Raw genomic sequence first — 16,618 nt, 5'->3', positions numbered from 1 at the left:
ATAAGCTCTTAGATTTCTCTCTTCTCATTGAGGCATGGGCATCCTCGAATTTGATCAAATTTTTTTTATATTTCTTCACATTTTACATTTATTAAAACACTTTCTATCGAATGTGTTAAAATAATACTAAAAAAAAATGTTCTGATAGAGCATACAAATAACAAGTATCTTAAGGCTTGTTTAATTAACATAATGAACATAAATTAATACTATATTCATAATTAAAGAAAATAATAAAGAAAAATAAATTACTTTTAAGAATTTCAAAATTTTCATCAAATATATCTTGAAAAGTCCAATCAAACCCTAAAGAGAGAAAAAAAAAAAAAGAAAAAAAAATGTACTATTCATGTTGCAATATAGCACTTACCACAATATATATAATTAAAAACTTAATTGTCATTTGTTTTTTCTTTATTAGAGTACTTTGACAGGACCTTTTGATTCACAAAATTTCTCATCCTTTTTTCTATTTCTTTCGCATTGCTTATATAAAGCTAGCTAGCCATTTATGCTGACCAGTCATATTCATTAACTATCTTGCCTAGTGATACACTATTTCTATTTATTATCCTACCTCGTACAGAAACATATTAAGAATTTTGTAATCAAGAAATCCAAAATAAAAAATAGAAAAATAAATAAATTATTGCAATGGAAAAAGAAACTAGAGCAGAAATTAATGGGACTTTGAAAGCAACTAAAAATCTTATTCATGAATCAACAGAGGTCAACTCAACCTAAAACTCTAGTTGAAAAAGAAATGATAACAAGTTTGGAGATTAAATGAAATCGAGAATATAATGTTAAATCCATTTCAAATTTTGTATGATAAAAAATAAATTAGAAAATGAATGTGATAATACAAATATGCATAAAAATAAAAATGAAGATTAAGAAATAGACAACAAAGAAATTCATTAGAAAAAACTAGACTTGTTTGTAGACATTGTTTAATAGGTGTAACATAGGTAATTGAACCTCAATTTCAAATGCCAAAAATTCTTGGATGGAGAAATTATCTAGTGTTACAACTCAAATAAGCTTGCTACATTGGGAGTCAGGTTCTATTTCAATTTTAAATTTTAATTGATATCCAAATGAAGAGTATACATTAGTTGAGAATATTTCGTAAAAATCACGTTGAGAATATTTTTGAGAAAGTTGAAGTCCTTGGAATATCTTTTGTACTATATGTTGATAAATAAGGTTAATATAAAATAAGCTCTTGAATTTCCTCTTGTCGTGGAGGTAAAAGTATTCTTAAATGTTTTATTATATTTCATCACATTTTACATTTATCAAAACAAATTCCATCGAGCATGTTACAAATGATATCGAATAAATTAACCAACAGAACATACAACGAACAAGAATCTCAAGGCTTGTTTAATTAACATAATAAACATAAATTAATACCATATTTGTAATTAAAGAAGAAAAAATAAACAAAAAGAAATTATTTTTAAGCGTTTCATGAATTTGATCAGCTATATCTTGAAAAGTCCAACAAACTTAAAAGAAGAAAAATAAAACAAAAGGAAAAATGTCCTACTCATGTGGTACTATAATACTTAATTATCACGATATATATAATTAGCATCTTAATTTTCTTTTATTTTTCTTTGTTAGGAAATTTTGATAAGACTTTTTGATCCACATAATTTCTAGACCTTTTTTTTACCGCTTTTGCGTTGCTTATATAAAACTAGCTAGCCATGCATTATTGTTGCCCATATCCATCAACTGTCTTGCCTCGTGGCATACCATATCCATCTACGATCTTGCCTAGCACAGAAATATATTAAGAATTTTATAATCAATAAATTATGGAAGTGCACTTGCACTGTATGTTAATTGTTGTTGGGGTCCATCATGATTATCAACTAATTGCATATGATTATATGTATTTAACCATGCAGTAGTCTCGCTCCTACAACACACAACCTAATGTCTTTTATTCCAACATTCCAAGCAGCTTTATAAGACAAGACCTTTTGCCCAAGAATCTCAATAATGCTCCAGTTAAGTTTTTATTACCCCTCCCTAATTTAGTCCATTATCATACGTTATTATTCATAAATTCATGATCCTAACCTACATGCATATTTCAGAAAGCAATCTTTATTTTTTGTTCGTATATTGTATGTCTGGTCAAGTGTTTATATTACTTACAATTTTGTGCAGAAAAATAAAAAAATTTAAAATCTTTCAAACCATAGAAAGTATTTGACCAAGTCTCAACAACATACAGTTTACAAACCAAAAGTTTTGATTGGATGAATGGGCTAAACATGGCACTTACCTCTCAATCACACCCTTATAACGAATTATTCAGGATGAACTCATAACAAAAATCTCTGAATCATAAATAGAAAAATAAATAAATTGTTTTAATGGAAAAGGAAACTAAAGCAGCAATTGATGATGCTTAAAAAACAATTGAAAATCTTATTTATGAATCAATAGAGATTGACTCAACACCTAAAACGCTAGTTGAGAAAGAAATGCCAACAATTTTGAAAATAAAAGGAAATCGAGAATATAATATTAAATCCATTTTAGATTTTGTATGATAACAAATAAATTAGAAAAGCAAGGTAATGAAACAAATATGTACAAAAATGAAAAGGAAGATCAAGAAATGGACATCAAAGAAGCGTGCTACGTTAGTTTTATAGCATTCATAATAACTTTTATCCTCATATAACTCTCCCTATGCAAAATCAACCTTATCCAGATCAACTTCCAGGACTTTTCTCCAAGAACTACCAATCAAATTATTAATATACTCATTGCATACCATCAACAATAAATTATGTATACAAATCTAGAAAGAGGCTTTTGTGATCTGAATTTGATGAACTTGTTGAGTGCCATTAAAATTCTTTATAAACACTAGACTATTGTCAAAAGGCTCTCCCTTTGAACTCTTTGCTTATCTCGAACATATTCAAACTCCATCAATAATAGAACTGATTCTATATCACGACAATGAATAGTTTTAACAGGTCGCCAAATTTTATTTATTGTCTGTTTAAAGGCCTCTCGATTATAATGCTTCAAAGCTAACAAATTCACTATCAAACAATTCTCTCCACGTAACATTGTATCTTCCATCAAACTTAACTTTACATGAATTTCTTCTTGCTCTTCCCCCGTTGAAGACATTTTAATATAAAGTGACTCTAACGCTGTCTATAGTATAATCCACTACCACCAAACCTATTTAGAGAAAGGAACCAAGACCTCTACTCAAAGAAGGATCACGAGAGTAGAAAAATTGACGATATTTATTAAAAAAAATTATTTTTAAATATTTCATGAATTTGATCACCTATATATTAAAAAGTCCATTCAAATACAAAAGAAAAAAAATAAACAAAAGGAAAAATGTACTACTCATATGATAATATATCACTTACCACAATATATATAATTAATACTGTAATTTTCTTTTATTTTTTCATTATTAGAGCACTTCGATGGGACATTTTGATCCACATAATTTCTAGACATTTTCTCTATCACTTTTGTATTACTTATATAAGGCTAGCTAACCATGCATGTCTGCCGGTCATATCCATCGACTATCTTGCCTAGTACACCAATCTATCAATTATCTTGCATAGTGATACACCATATCCATCTACTATCTTGCCTAGTAGATAAATATATTAATAATTTTATAATTGAATAATTATGGAAATCCTCTTGCTCTGTATATTAATTAATTGTTGTTGGGGTTGGTCATGAACGTCAGGTGATTGCAAATGATTATATGTGCTTAACCATGCAATCTGTAACACAAAACCTAATTTCTTTTGTTCCAACGTTTCAAAATAGTTTTACGATTCACGACCTTTATCCCACAATCCCAATAATACTCAAGTCAAGTCTATAGTACCTCTCCCTAACTTATTCCATTATCCTACGATATTATTAATGAATTCATGATTCTAGCCTACATGCATATCTAAAAAAACAATCTCGATTTCTTTGTATTTTATATGTATGGTCAAGTGTTTACGCTACTTATCATTTTATGTAGCAAAACAAAGATTTTAAAATCTTTCAAACCATGGGAAGTATTTGGCCAAGTGTCAACAACATATAGTTTACAAACCAAAAGTTTTAGTTAGATGAATGAGCTCCTCTCAACAACACTTCTATAAAGAATTATTCGGGATGAACTCACGGTATGAATCCCTGAATCAAAAAGTGAAAAAGAAATAAATTATTGCAATGGAAAAAGAAACTAGAGCCGTAATCCATAAAGTTTGGAAAACAACTAAAAATCTTATTCATGAATCAATAGAGATCAACTCAATACCTAAAGCTCTAGTTGAGAAAGAAATGACAGCAAGTTTGGAAATAAAAGAAAATCGAGAATATAATATTATATTCATTTATGATTTTGTATGATAACAAAATAAATTGGAAAAGCAAGATAATGAAACAAATTTGCACAAAAATGAAAGGGAAGATCAAGAAATAGACATTAAAGAAATCCAATAGAGAAAACTGGACTTGTTTTGTGGACCTTGTTTAATTGGTGTACCAAAAATAATTGAACCTCAACTTCAAATGCAAAAAATTCTTGGTTGGAGAATTATCTAGCCTTACAACTCAATGAAGCTTGCTACATTGAGAGTCTAGTTCTATTTCAATTTTGAATTTCAATTGATATCTAAATTAAGTGTATTGATTAGTTAAGAAGATTTTGAGAAAACCACTGTGTGACCGTTGGGAATATTTTTGTGAAATTTGAAGTCATTGATGCAACTTTTGTACTATTTGGTGATAAAAAAGATTAATAAAAAATGGACTATTGGATTTCTCTCTTTTTGTGGAGACAAGGGAGTCCTAGAATTTTACAAAATTTTTTCACATTTTATATTCATCAAAACACATTCCATCGAGCACATTACAAATGATACCAAAGAAATGATCGAATAGGGCATACAACAAACAAGTACCTCAAGACTTGTTTAATCAACAATAAATTAAGAGTTTTGCTATATACAAGTATAGTCGCGTAATAATCTATGTACCAATACTAATTTATTTATACTTAAAATTTAAATTAACATTATTTTCAATATAATCTACTTTTTGACCAATCACATCACATTGGTGCACAGATTAGTACACAATTGTGCTTGTAACAATATTTTTCCATAAATTAATACTATGTTTGTAATTAAAGAAAAAAAATAAAGAGAAAGAAATCATTTTTAAGAGTTTCATGACTTTGATATGCTATTTATTGAAAAGTCTAGTCAAAACCAAAAGAAATTTAAAAAAAAAAAAAAAAACTAAACTAAAAATACATTGCTCGTGTGGCAATATATCACTGGCCATAGTATATATAATTAGCACGTTAATTTTCTTTTGTTTTTTCTTTATTAGGGCATTTTGACGGGTCCTTTCAATACATATAATTTATGGACATTTTCTCTATGTCTTTTGTGTTGCTTATATAGAGCTAGCCATGCATGCCTGCCAGTCATATCCACCAACCATCTTGTCTAGTATACCATATCCTTCGACTATCTTGTCTAATGATGCACTATATCCATCTACTATCTTACTTAGTATAGAAATATATTAAGAATTTTGTAATCGCAGAATTATGGAAGTGCTCTTGCTTTGTGTGTTAATTGTTGTTGGGGTCGGTCATGATCATCAAGTGATTGCATATGATTATTTGTATTTAACCATACAGTGGCCTCGTTCCTTCTGCAACATACAGCCTAATGTCTTTTGTTCCAATGTTCCAAACAGCTTTACGATTCACGGCCTTTGGCCTAGAATCTCAGTAATGATCAAATTAAGTTTCTGGTACCTCTTTCTAATTTATTTCATTATCCTACGATATTATTCATGAATTCATGATCTTAGCATACGTGCATATCTCAAAATTAATTTTAATTTCCTCTTCATATTTTGTATGTTTGGTCGAGTGTTTACTTCTCTTATTATCATTTTGTGAAGGATAAAGTTTATTTTAAACTCTTACAAACCATTAATCAAATTTGGCATAAATTGATCAATAGAATACCAAACTAAAAGTTTTGGGAGGCTGAATGGACTAAACATGAGATTTGCACTACCTAGACTAAAAATGATTATATTTGGGTGACTCGTATAAGAGCTATCTTTTTTGGAAGCATAACTGCATCCTTAGAAGTGGAAAGCCAGTTTACATTTTATTAATCACATTACTTTCATTATTATTGATTTATAGTTATTGTTATTACTATACTACTACAACTACTCATGTAGTAGCACTTATTCATTTTATTTATTTTTTTATTTATAATTTAGGGATTCTTGTCAAGATTTCAATCCTAACAACTCATTGTAGAAGGGCAATTGAGGTGCGGAGTTTCATCTAATCCCCAACTTTGCCTACAACAAGGATAGTAATGGGACTCCACAACTCTTTGATATTCAACTATGAGCTAGTTCATCTCTTCAAAATGTTCAAGCAATATCGTGTTTTCAATACCATAAGTTATTAATAGCATGCATGCTAGAATCCATTTGGTTTACAAGCATACCTTTTATGATATTAATTGGCAAACAATTGGTGTTCGTTGGAAGTTAGGATAGACTATTTTTACTTCAAAGCCATCATCCTTCTATCTTTTCCTGAATTATGTAGCTAAATAATTGTATATATTTTGCCTAATCAAGTATGCAGTAGTTTATAATTGAATAAATCATTTAGAGGTGTAAAAGTCAATCAAACTCTTACGAACTTATTGCTTTAAAAATTGATGGCATTGAGTCTGTGAAAATTTATTAATATCAAAAGAGGTTGGATTTTAAGTGGTTTACCATATCATTAATTTAAATAAAAAAATTATTTAAAATATTTCACATCAACCAATATAATTAATTAAAAATATTACATTAATCTAAAAGGGATAATATTAGTCTCTCATAGAGGCTAATTAATTTATTTCTAGAGTGCAAAAGTCAATAATAGTTCCTGTTTTTAGAGACTATATTGGTTTCAAATCTTTCGATGCAAAACAAGCTAGTGTGGATTGTGATCATGGTTTTGTCTAGTTTGATGATTTCGTTTCAGAGAATATTTTCCAAATATTTCTCGAGATGCATGGGTAACTTTATCTTCCATTAATTTATATCAGATGATACGTACTTTCTGAAGTACAGTCAGTTATATACGGATATAACATTAATTGAAGAATACCAAAAATTGGAAGAATCTAATTTTAGATAAAATATTTTTCTTTACCACTTCTTAATATCAAAAAATGATTTGAATGGCATCAAATATATTAAATGTAAGAACTTGGCTAACTGGATAGCTAGGGGTGGCAATAAGTGACACGATCTATAAGTCTAACATGAATACGATATGAAATTAGCAGAATTGAGTTTGATATAAATAAGTTTAGATCAAAATAGGTTGACCCGTTAAAACAAATCAATCAACCCGCAATAACCGTTTAAATATTTCAAAAATTTAATTTTGTTATTGTTGGATTGTAACCTAGATATTTCTCAATATGTTTATATTTCAATTGATGAATTATAATTTTAGACCTATGCTCATATTTATAGTTGTTAAATTTGTAAAATGGATTTTATTATATGTTAGAATATGAAAAATATTGATATTTTTTTATTAATAGGTAGTCTTAGGCTTATTTGGACATGTGGCGCATCTCAAAATTTTATGAATAGTAATAAAATGGTTTGAGTTAAGGTGTTTTATTGAGTTTTAGAATATGAGAGAGAAAAGTTAAAAAATTGTTCGAAAATAATTTATTAATATTATTTTTGTTTCAAAGTTTAAAATGTTCTATTGATTTTTGTGTTTTATTTTAAAATTTATAAAAGCTGTAATGTTTAAATAATGTTTAAATGAAAATGTTGAAAATTTGAAATTGAAAATTATTTTGTATTTAAGTGATATTTGAGAAGGAAATTGTGAGAAATTTTGAAAATATCTCATCTCATCTCGTTAACCAAACATATCTTTATATATTATAGTTACTGATAAATATAGGTTTTCACTTCTATGCAAAATTATATTAATTAGGTAAACAGAACTGCTAGATGTAGTCGGCACATGTAAGCGGGATGTAAACGGTTGTACGGAATGAATAAAAAAAAGTTATAAAAATAATTTTTTTTTTCATGTGGGTCCCGTATTAATTCACTTTTTTAAAGCGACTGCACGCCGCTTGCACAACCATGACTGCAAATATCATTTCTCTTAGATAAAATGGGTTATACGAGTTAATTCAATCAATTTACATGAGATAAATTGAAATGGGTCATGTCATGTTTTCTCATTTCTAAATAATTATTAAATTAGTCAAAATGAGTCATATCGTCTTACCTTTTATTTAAATGAGCCTTATTAGGGTTTAACAAATTGCCACCCTACAACTAGGAAGTAGTTTGTTAGAAAAAATATTTAATTGAAAAATACTTTAGTCACAATAGATTTCACAGAAGTAAACTCACAAACAATATGCCTTTAAGTGGTACTTTAGATTATAAAACTATTTTTGTTATAAAATATATATAACGTATCATAAGAAACCATATCAATTTATGAATTTACTTTCGTGAAATTTCTTTATAACTATAGAGCAGTACTTCTCTATTCATCTTAAGCAAAATATGTGACTAGATCCATGGATGGATGACCCCGTTTGTTTACCCAAACCTTCACTATCTCAGTTCATCTCATTCCATTCGTAGATGCGAGTTGGAAATTCCTTAGCAAGGGATAGCACTGCGAGCACTACCAGTACTATTTACTCGATATTGCAATCTACCCCTCATTTGATACCATCATTCATTCATTCGTAACTGCTACGTAATTTTAGAAATTAAAACATCCATTCTTTTCCTTTCCTTTCATTCATTCCTTCCAGTACTTTCCTTTTTATTCCTTTCATTCATCAATCCATTTCATTTCATAAAACAATATCATTTCATAACATAAAGCATAAAACCTCATCATTTCATTTCATGGAACATAAATAAAATAAGTACTACATATAATATTAATTTCACATTCATACAACTATTTTTAGAATGCATAAAAAGGGGATTCCAAAGAAGACCATTACATACATATATTTTAAAACATTAATTGTTAAATATAATTTCATTTCATTTTCTTTCATTGCATAAAAATAACATTTTTCTTATAAAAACATTTTATTACATTTTCTGAAAGACAAACAATTCATTTTCTTTTTCATAACATTTAGAAAACTCTAGAATAATATGAATATAATAGTTACTTGGACTCCATTTATAGTTGATGGAGATTATATGGATGATGACTAGTCTAATTGAAGGAAGTTAAGTAAAGAATCAATTGGATAATAAGATCACGTGGAAGGAAATTCATTAGTGAAGAGTAGTTTTATTATGCAAGTTATAAGTTTAATGTTCTATGTACATGAAAAGGAAATACTTGTAAAAAAATGTAAATGAAAAGAAAATGACGTAAAGTTATGAATGCATGTAGGTTGCCATCTGACACACACATGAATGGATTGCATGAAATCATTCATAATTGTACAAACTTACACCTCTAAGTATTCATAATATCCATTTTATTTCACTTATGCTAGTCACCATTCAGTTCTTGAAGTATAACCATTTTCATAAATCCCAAGCCTAAACTATAAACCTAAAAGTCAACTTCATTTCTAACTAATAAAGTGAGCTCTCATGCTTTAATTTAATCTCCAAACCATCACTCAACAATCCTTATAAATTAGTTCCACTTCATCATTAGATCCAAACTACAAATACAATATCATTCCTCATACAACACCCTTCCTCCATACATACACAACCCAATCCAACATCAACTCAAGTTTTCATTCATTTCCTCACATACAAATACATAACACAATCCAAAATGAGTGTACATATACAATCCACCAAACAAACTTTGTACTATACCCCTTTATCACATAAGATCAACATACAATCCATTTAAGTATTTACTTATTCTTAAAAGCTCCATCCATACATAATACATTCAAAGTATATAAATATGTCCAACACATGTAACCAATCAATTTACACAAGTACCCTACCCTTTTTATCACCTAATATCAACATACAATTCATTTAAAGCACTTATTTGGTTTTACAAGATTCATCCATACACAACACATTTAAAGTACACAAATATGTCTATACTAGAATCATCAACATATATACAAGGTTTCCAAACTTCAATAGTCAATTCAATACATGACACACTTCAATACTTGGCACCAATTCACAAAATTCCACTTCAAACTTCCATACACATAATCTAATTTACAAAGTTACTAATTTGCTTTGTTGCTCAACAATACATTAGGATATTAGTGACTTACTAAGTACAAGTTAAGACTACCTTAGTTGATCAAGTGATTAAAGAATGTGAAATACTTAAGAACTAACTTACCATAATCATAAAAAAAGAGCTAACTTACTAAGTAAAATCCCCAAAAACAAAATTAGGAAAGAGGAATCATATTCTTATTTGGACAGTCTCAATCTTAAGCGATTATCCTTGATTCATATCTCTATCTAAATCAACTTTTTTCACATAAACAACTACTTGACCTCAAGACCAATATAATCATCTATCAAGTTCACATAACAAAATCTGAAAATGCTCTTAAATTCTATATCCATATTCATGCACAATCCATATATCACATAACATACGACAAACCAACACAATTACAAAACTTTACAAGTTTCATTCATAACTTTATAAGATCCTAACCTTCACAAATAATTTACTCAATCAATAAGCCTCAATACATACATATTTCCAAATTACCATCCAACGCAAGCATGCATTTTCTATAACAAGGTCCTAATCTATACACCACTTCTTCATAGTTTATAACAACCAACATATTTAATACATCAAGTCTGTTCAATTCTTTTAAGAGTATCCATGTATAATTTTTATGCTACTTAATAGCATTCATACATCTTCAAAATGTTATCATCTTGTAACTATATATCATATATCTCACACAATATAAAATGAAAAAAAATCAGTTTAAACACAATTTGTCCACCCATTTGAACCAACATACAATTGGTCTTTTTTATCTTCTTACAATCTTGGAAGCTCAATCCAACCTTATGTAGGCAAATTAAATTGAATTTCAAAAATTTGCAGAGCCCCATTGTTATTTATCTTGCAGGCAAAGTTGGAGATTAAATATAACTGCTTCTCAACCGCACTCATATAATAAATTATTCAAATATGAAGTCCCAACAAAAATTCCTAAATTAGAAATAGAAAATTAAATAAATTAAATAAGTGATATTGCATGGGTAGTTGTAGTAGAAGTAGTAATCAAAATAATAATAACGATAAACTAATAAAAATGAAATTAATATGATTAATAAAATATAAATTGGCATGTTGCTTCAAGTGATGTTGTTATGTTTCCAAGGAAGATTGCCCTAATAAAAGTCATCCATACGAAAATAATCGTTTTGAGCACAAATAATGCATGTGCTATGTTTAGTCTATTCAGTCCATTAATATATATATATATATATATAACTATTAGTGTCATAAGCTTGATCTGTAATATTTAATATTTTTAATAAATAGAATAAGTCACAAACCTCAATTAAATCATACCCGACGCCATTAATAGAAGTCACAGTTAAGCCCTCTTTTTGTTATTAGTGTTCTTTCTCAAATTTGGATGTAAGCACTTCCATTATTGAAAGCAAGATATTGCCTAAACGAAACCCCAAGTAAAAAAATTCCTTGCTATTTTATTTTTATGCTGCCTTCTATCATAATTGCAAATAAACGATGCATTAAATGACCCATCCACATATAAGAAGTTCCATGTTTATAAGAGGAAATTAGTCTTTAGTAGAAGTAATGAATTATGTGTATTAGAGGACTATTATTTGCTTTAAGGACTAAGTATTCCTTTAATCACTTTTTTTTTTCTCTTGCCTTTAGATAATTTGTTCTTCTCTCTCTATGTGTTTTTTTTTTTTACCTTGGAGTCCTTTATATACGGTTATCAGTTGAAAACTCAATTATATTTTCTAATCAAGAAATATCCAAACTGCTAATAATATATATAGCGTGGTAGGTGATATATTGGAATATGTGGAGTATAGTTTTTCTTTTTATTTTGTTTTTCCTTTTGAGGTTTAATTACCAATGTAATACTAATTAAACAATGTCCACGAACAAGTCTAATTTTCTCTAGCTAGATCTCTTTGTTATCCATTTCTTAATTTTTCTTTTCATTTTTGTGGGTATCTATTTCATTATCTTGTTTTTCTACTTTGGTTTCTATCTCTTCAAAATCTGTAATGGAATTTACATTAACTTATCAATTTCCTTTTATCTCCAAACTTATTGTCATTTCTTTCTCAACTAGATCTTAAGGTGTTGAATTGGCCTTTGTTGATTCATGAATAAGATTTTTTATTGTTGTTGAAACTTCATCGATTGTTGCTTTAGTCTTTTTTCCCATTTCAACCATATATTTATTATTTTATTTTTGATTAAGAGATTCTTGTTGTGAGTTTATTCTGAATTATTCGTTATAGTGGTGTGACTAAGAGGTATGTGCCATATTCAGCCCATTCAGTCTCTAAAAAACTTTGTTTGAAAATTGTATGATGTTGAGAGGAGGCCAAATCACTTCCATGGTTTTGGAGAAGTTTAAGTATTTTTTTTTTATTTTTTTGCTTCACAAAATAATAAGAGACTAAACATACAATATACGAAAAAAGAAATATGATTGGTTTTTATATATGCATGTAAGCTAGGATCATTAATTCATGAATAATACCATTTGATATTCGAATAAAATGAGAGGTAAACACTTGACTGGAGTATTATTGAGGTTCTTGGGGTAAAGTTCGTAATTCATAAACCTATTTGGAATGCTAGAACAAAGGACATTGGGTTGTGTATTGCATAAGGAATGAGGACAATGCGTGACGAAATACATGTAATCATAAGCAAGCACTTGACGGCCATGATCAAACCCAACAAAAATTAACATGTAGGGTAAGAGTACATCTATCTTTCCTCGGCATAAAAATGTTTAATATATTTCATACGTCTACTATATTGGCTAACAAGCATGGTTTTGTGTGGAGATTAGAGAGTCGATAATATTGTCAAGTTGGTTACAATTCTTGATTAATTTTTTATTTGTACAAATTTGATATGCTCCTTAAAAAGGTAAAAATTTACATTTAAGTAGTCAAGCTGGTTACCATTAGTCAATTGTTAAAAGTGTTGGGTCAAATTAATGTTTGCATTGACCTATCTTGATTAACAATTTATGGACACTATAATAACATAATGATTGATTTGTTTAAAATTGGTTAACTGATAAGTAACGTGTCTCAATATGCCCCTGCGAACTGACTAATAGTTAATCACTTTGAATTTGGACTCAAAATGTCAACATGGGTAAGACATTCTCCGAAAGAGAAGAAATAAGAATACTCAAAATGATATAGTTTAATAACCATTGACAGTATGTAGGATTGGGAATAATAGAAAAAACAAAGTGAGACAATGTGTACTGCATAATCATCTTAGGAGTACAAGGAGTCGTCTCATTGAATAACTAAAAAACTATTGTCCATTGATTACACCCAAAGAATAATACGGTAGTTATAGCATAGTTTTGGAATGTCAATTCCACAAAGAGACAAATTAAAAGAATAGCAGAATGAATAAAGAAACTAAAAATCTAAGAAAACAAAAATCAAAGAAGCAATGTAAAATAAATCTTTTCTGAAAAAATAAATAAATTAAAGAGCCAAAATGTAATAATGAAAATGTTTGACCAAACTTAATAGTAATGAAGTATCGAGAATCCCTTACTTGAACTTGATAACTCTATTCATATAAAATTATTGGATACTCAATTAGAGATTGTAGCACCAGACTCTCTAATCGAAAAATATATCTTTATAACTAATTTGTTTAAATGTAATTCTTGAAAACCATTCTTCTTTTGAAAGCACAGATTGCTATCCTATTAGATTTAAATTCAAAGACGACAATATATTTAATAGTAATACTGTAATAGAGAATCATACCAATAGGATTAACAACCAGATAATAAATACTTCAACAATCCCATAGAGAAAGTGTGACTGAATTTATGAAAAGTATTGGTTGTAAAATTATTCAAATATAAGGAAAACTTATAAGAGATGATAAACAAGAATTGTATCAATAAAAAAGTTTATTACATGAATCCGATAGAATTGAAATCATCATCATTCAAGCAAGTTCATCACTAGCCTCACCAAGGAATTAGCTCCCCATTCGAAAGAAGAAGAATTTTTCTTCTGGAAAATAAGTTTCTCCAAACCCTAGCATCCTCTGTCCCAAAAACCAGAAGGACCTTTTATTTTCTGCCACTTGTCTCTCTATTTTTCTCCCTTTTCATGAGCTTTCCCCAATATAGAAAGAAAATCGCATGCAAACTCAGTAGGTAATACTCCATATTTCCATGTGCATATTTTAGGTCCTTTTTCACTTAGTAAATGGTTGAATTAGAAAGTATCTATTTCTAGAACAAATGTAGCCCATTGAGCTATATTTCTAATGCATCTTGAATTGACTCAATCGGATATCAGTAGAGGAAGATACGACCATAATATTAATAGATACTAAGAGAGGCTGCGGATTCCAAATATTTTTTATTAATTGTTCTTTTCTTCCTTGTTTATGATTCAAATTTCTTTAACTTTGGATGTATGAAATTTTCATTTGATTGTTCTTTTCTTACTTATTAGCCAGACCTCAGTTTAATTTTTTTTAAATTCATTCATGTAATAAAATCATTAGACACTGAATCAAAATTTGGGCATTATGAAATTAAAGTTTAATTTAGAAAAATATAATCAAAATGCCTAAATAACAAATATAATCTAATAATTAAACTCGTAAAAGTAATGTTCAAAGTACATTTTTGTGCACTCATCATCCCTTTATATAAGGTAATAACTTGAGTTGTCTAGAAAAGTTAGTTATGGTTGATTGGGAGAGTGAACAAAATTATCAAAATTCTAGTTATTTTAGATAAGGTTACAACTCTTACCTTGCATTCATGTCCTGTCGGTGATGGCTGATCGAGACAGTAGAAAAAATTATCAAAATTCAATATTGATTAGATGGAAAAATTTATACATCGTTTGTTTACACAGTTCAGATGAGAGGAGATGAGATGTTTTGTCATAAGTTGAATCAAATCTTGTTATAATATTAATTTTGTTTTGAAATATGAAAAAGTTAAATTATTTATTATATTTTATATAGAGATTTGAAAAAGTTATAATTAGTTACTTTATGAATAAATGTACAAGGTGAGAAATGTTTTTATGAGTAATAAAAGTTTACCTTTTAATATTTTCAAAGTAAAGAAATTTTTTATATAAAATATGTAGAGGAATGATAAAAGCATGAATGAAAATTTATGTTAGTATATTTATACAGTATGAAGTAATGTTTATTGAGTATTTGATTTATTTTATTTTTATATGTGTCTCATTCAAGAACGAAATGAGGACGAAGCGTTAGGACAGACATGACTCAAGGAAAATGTGACAGAAGCCTAGGCATGTTTTAATAAATATACAAAGTCATGTTTTGTAAAATGACTACTTTAATTTAAAGAATTCCGCTATAAACTCTTTTTTAAATTTACGAAGCATGTTTATCTTTTAATTATGGAATCTTTTATATACTAGGGAGGAAATGGATAATCTTAAAAAGTTTAGTAATTCCCGTCTTATTTTCTAAAAGTATTTCTAAAAGTCTCACTATAAGGATGGACGTTATAGGGTACTATCAAAGCAAAACCTAGGTTATAAAAGATTCTATAAACTTTCCAAAATAAAAGAAAGAAATTTTTTTACAAAGAAAGAAAACTTTTGAAAAGAAAGTAGAAAGTGAAAGGAAAATATAGGTTGAATTCCTCCCAAGGCCTGTCCTGTTCTATAGTAAGTATATGAAAGGTTTATATTTTTATGTTAACCCCGCCTTAAATAAGTAAATTTCAAATAGAGGTAGTACCATAAATTGGTAGCCTTTAAGCATTCTAGTTCACATTATTCGTAACAAAATCACAACTTAAAAAAATAAAGGCAATTGAATATGGCTGGTTTGGTTACATAAAATCAAATTATCTCATTTCATATAATTATTATAACTTTTTCAAGCTCTTACATAAAATATAATAAATAATTCAATTTTTTTAAATATTAAAATAAAAATAATGTTAAAAATTAATAATTTTATTCAACTTTTAACAAAACATCTTATTTTTTTCTTAACTATGTAATCAAACGAGACCTAAATTATGTTTGTTAGGTAACACCTATTTGTAAGTTACTTAACCAGAAATGGGCTATTTTATAATGGGCTATTTTATAATCTTCTATAAAAAAATTTGTACCCTAATCATTTATGCCTCTTATCATTAGATTGTTAAGAAAGTCAAGACAAATGAAAGGAAATATATATCTTATGAGCAATGTTACACAACTTCCCAACCTCCACACACTATTTTTTTTT

Source organism: Carya illinoinensis, chromosome 9 (genome assembly GCF_018687715.1).
Source record: "Carya illinoinensis cultivar Pawnee chromosome 9, C.illinoinensisPawnee_v1, whole genome shotgun sequence".
Lineage (NCBI taxonomy): Eukaryota > Viridiplantae > Streptophyta > Magnoliopsida > Fagales > Juglandaceae > Carya > Carya illinoinensis.
Note: the sequence above shows the minus strand (reverse complement) of the source record.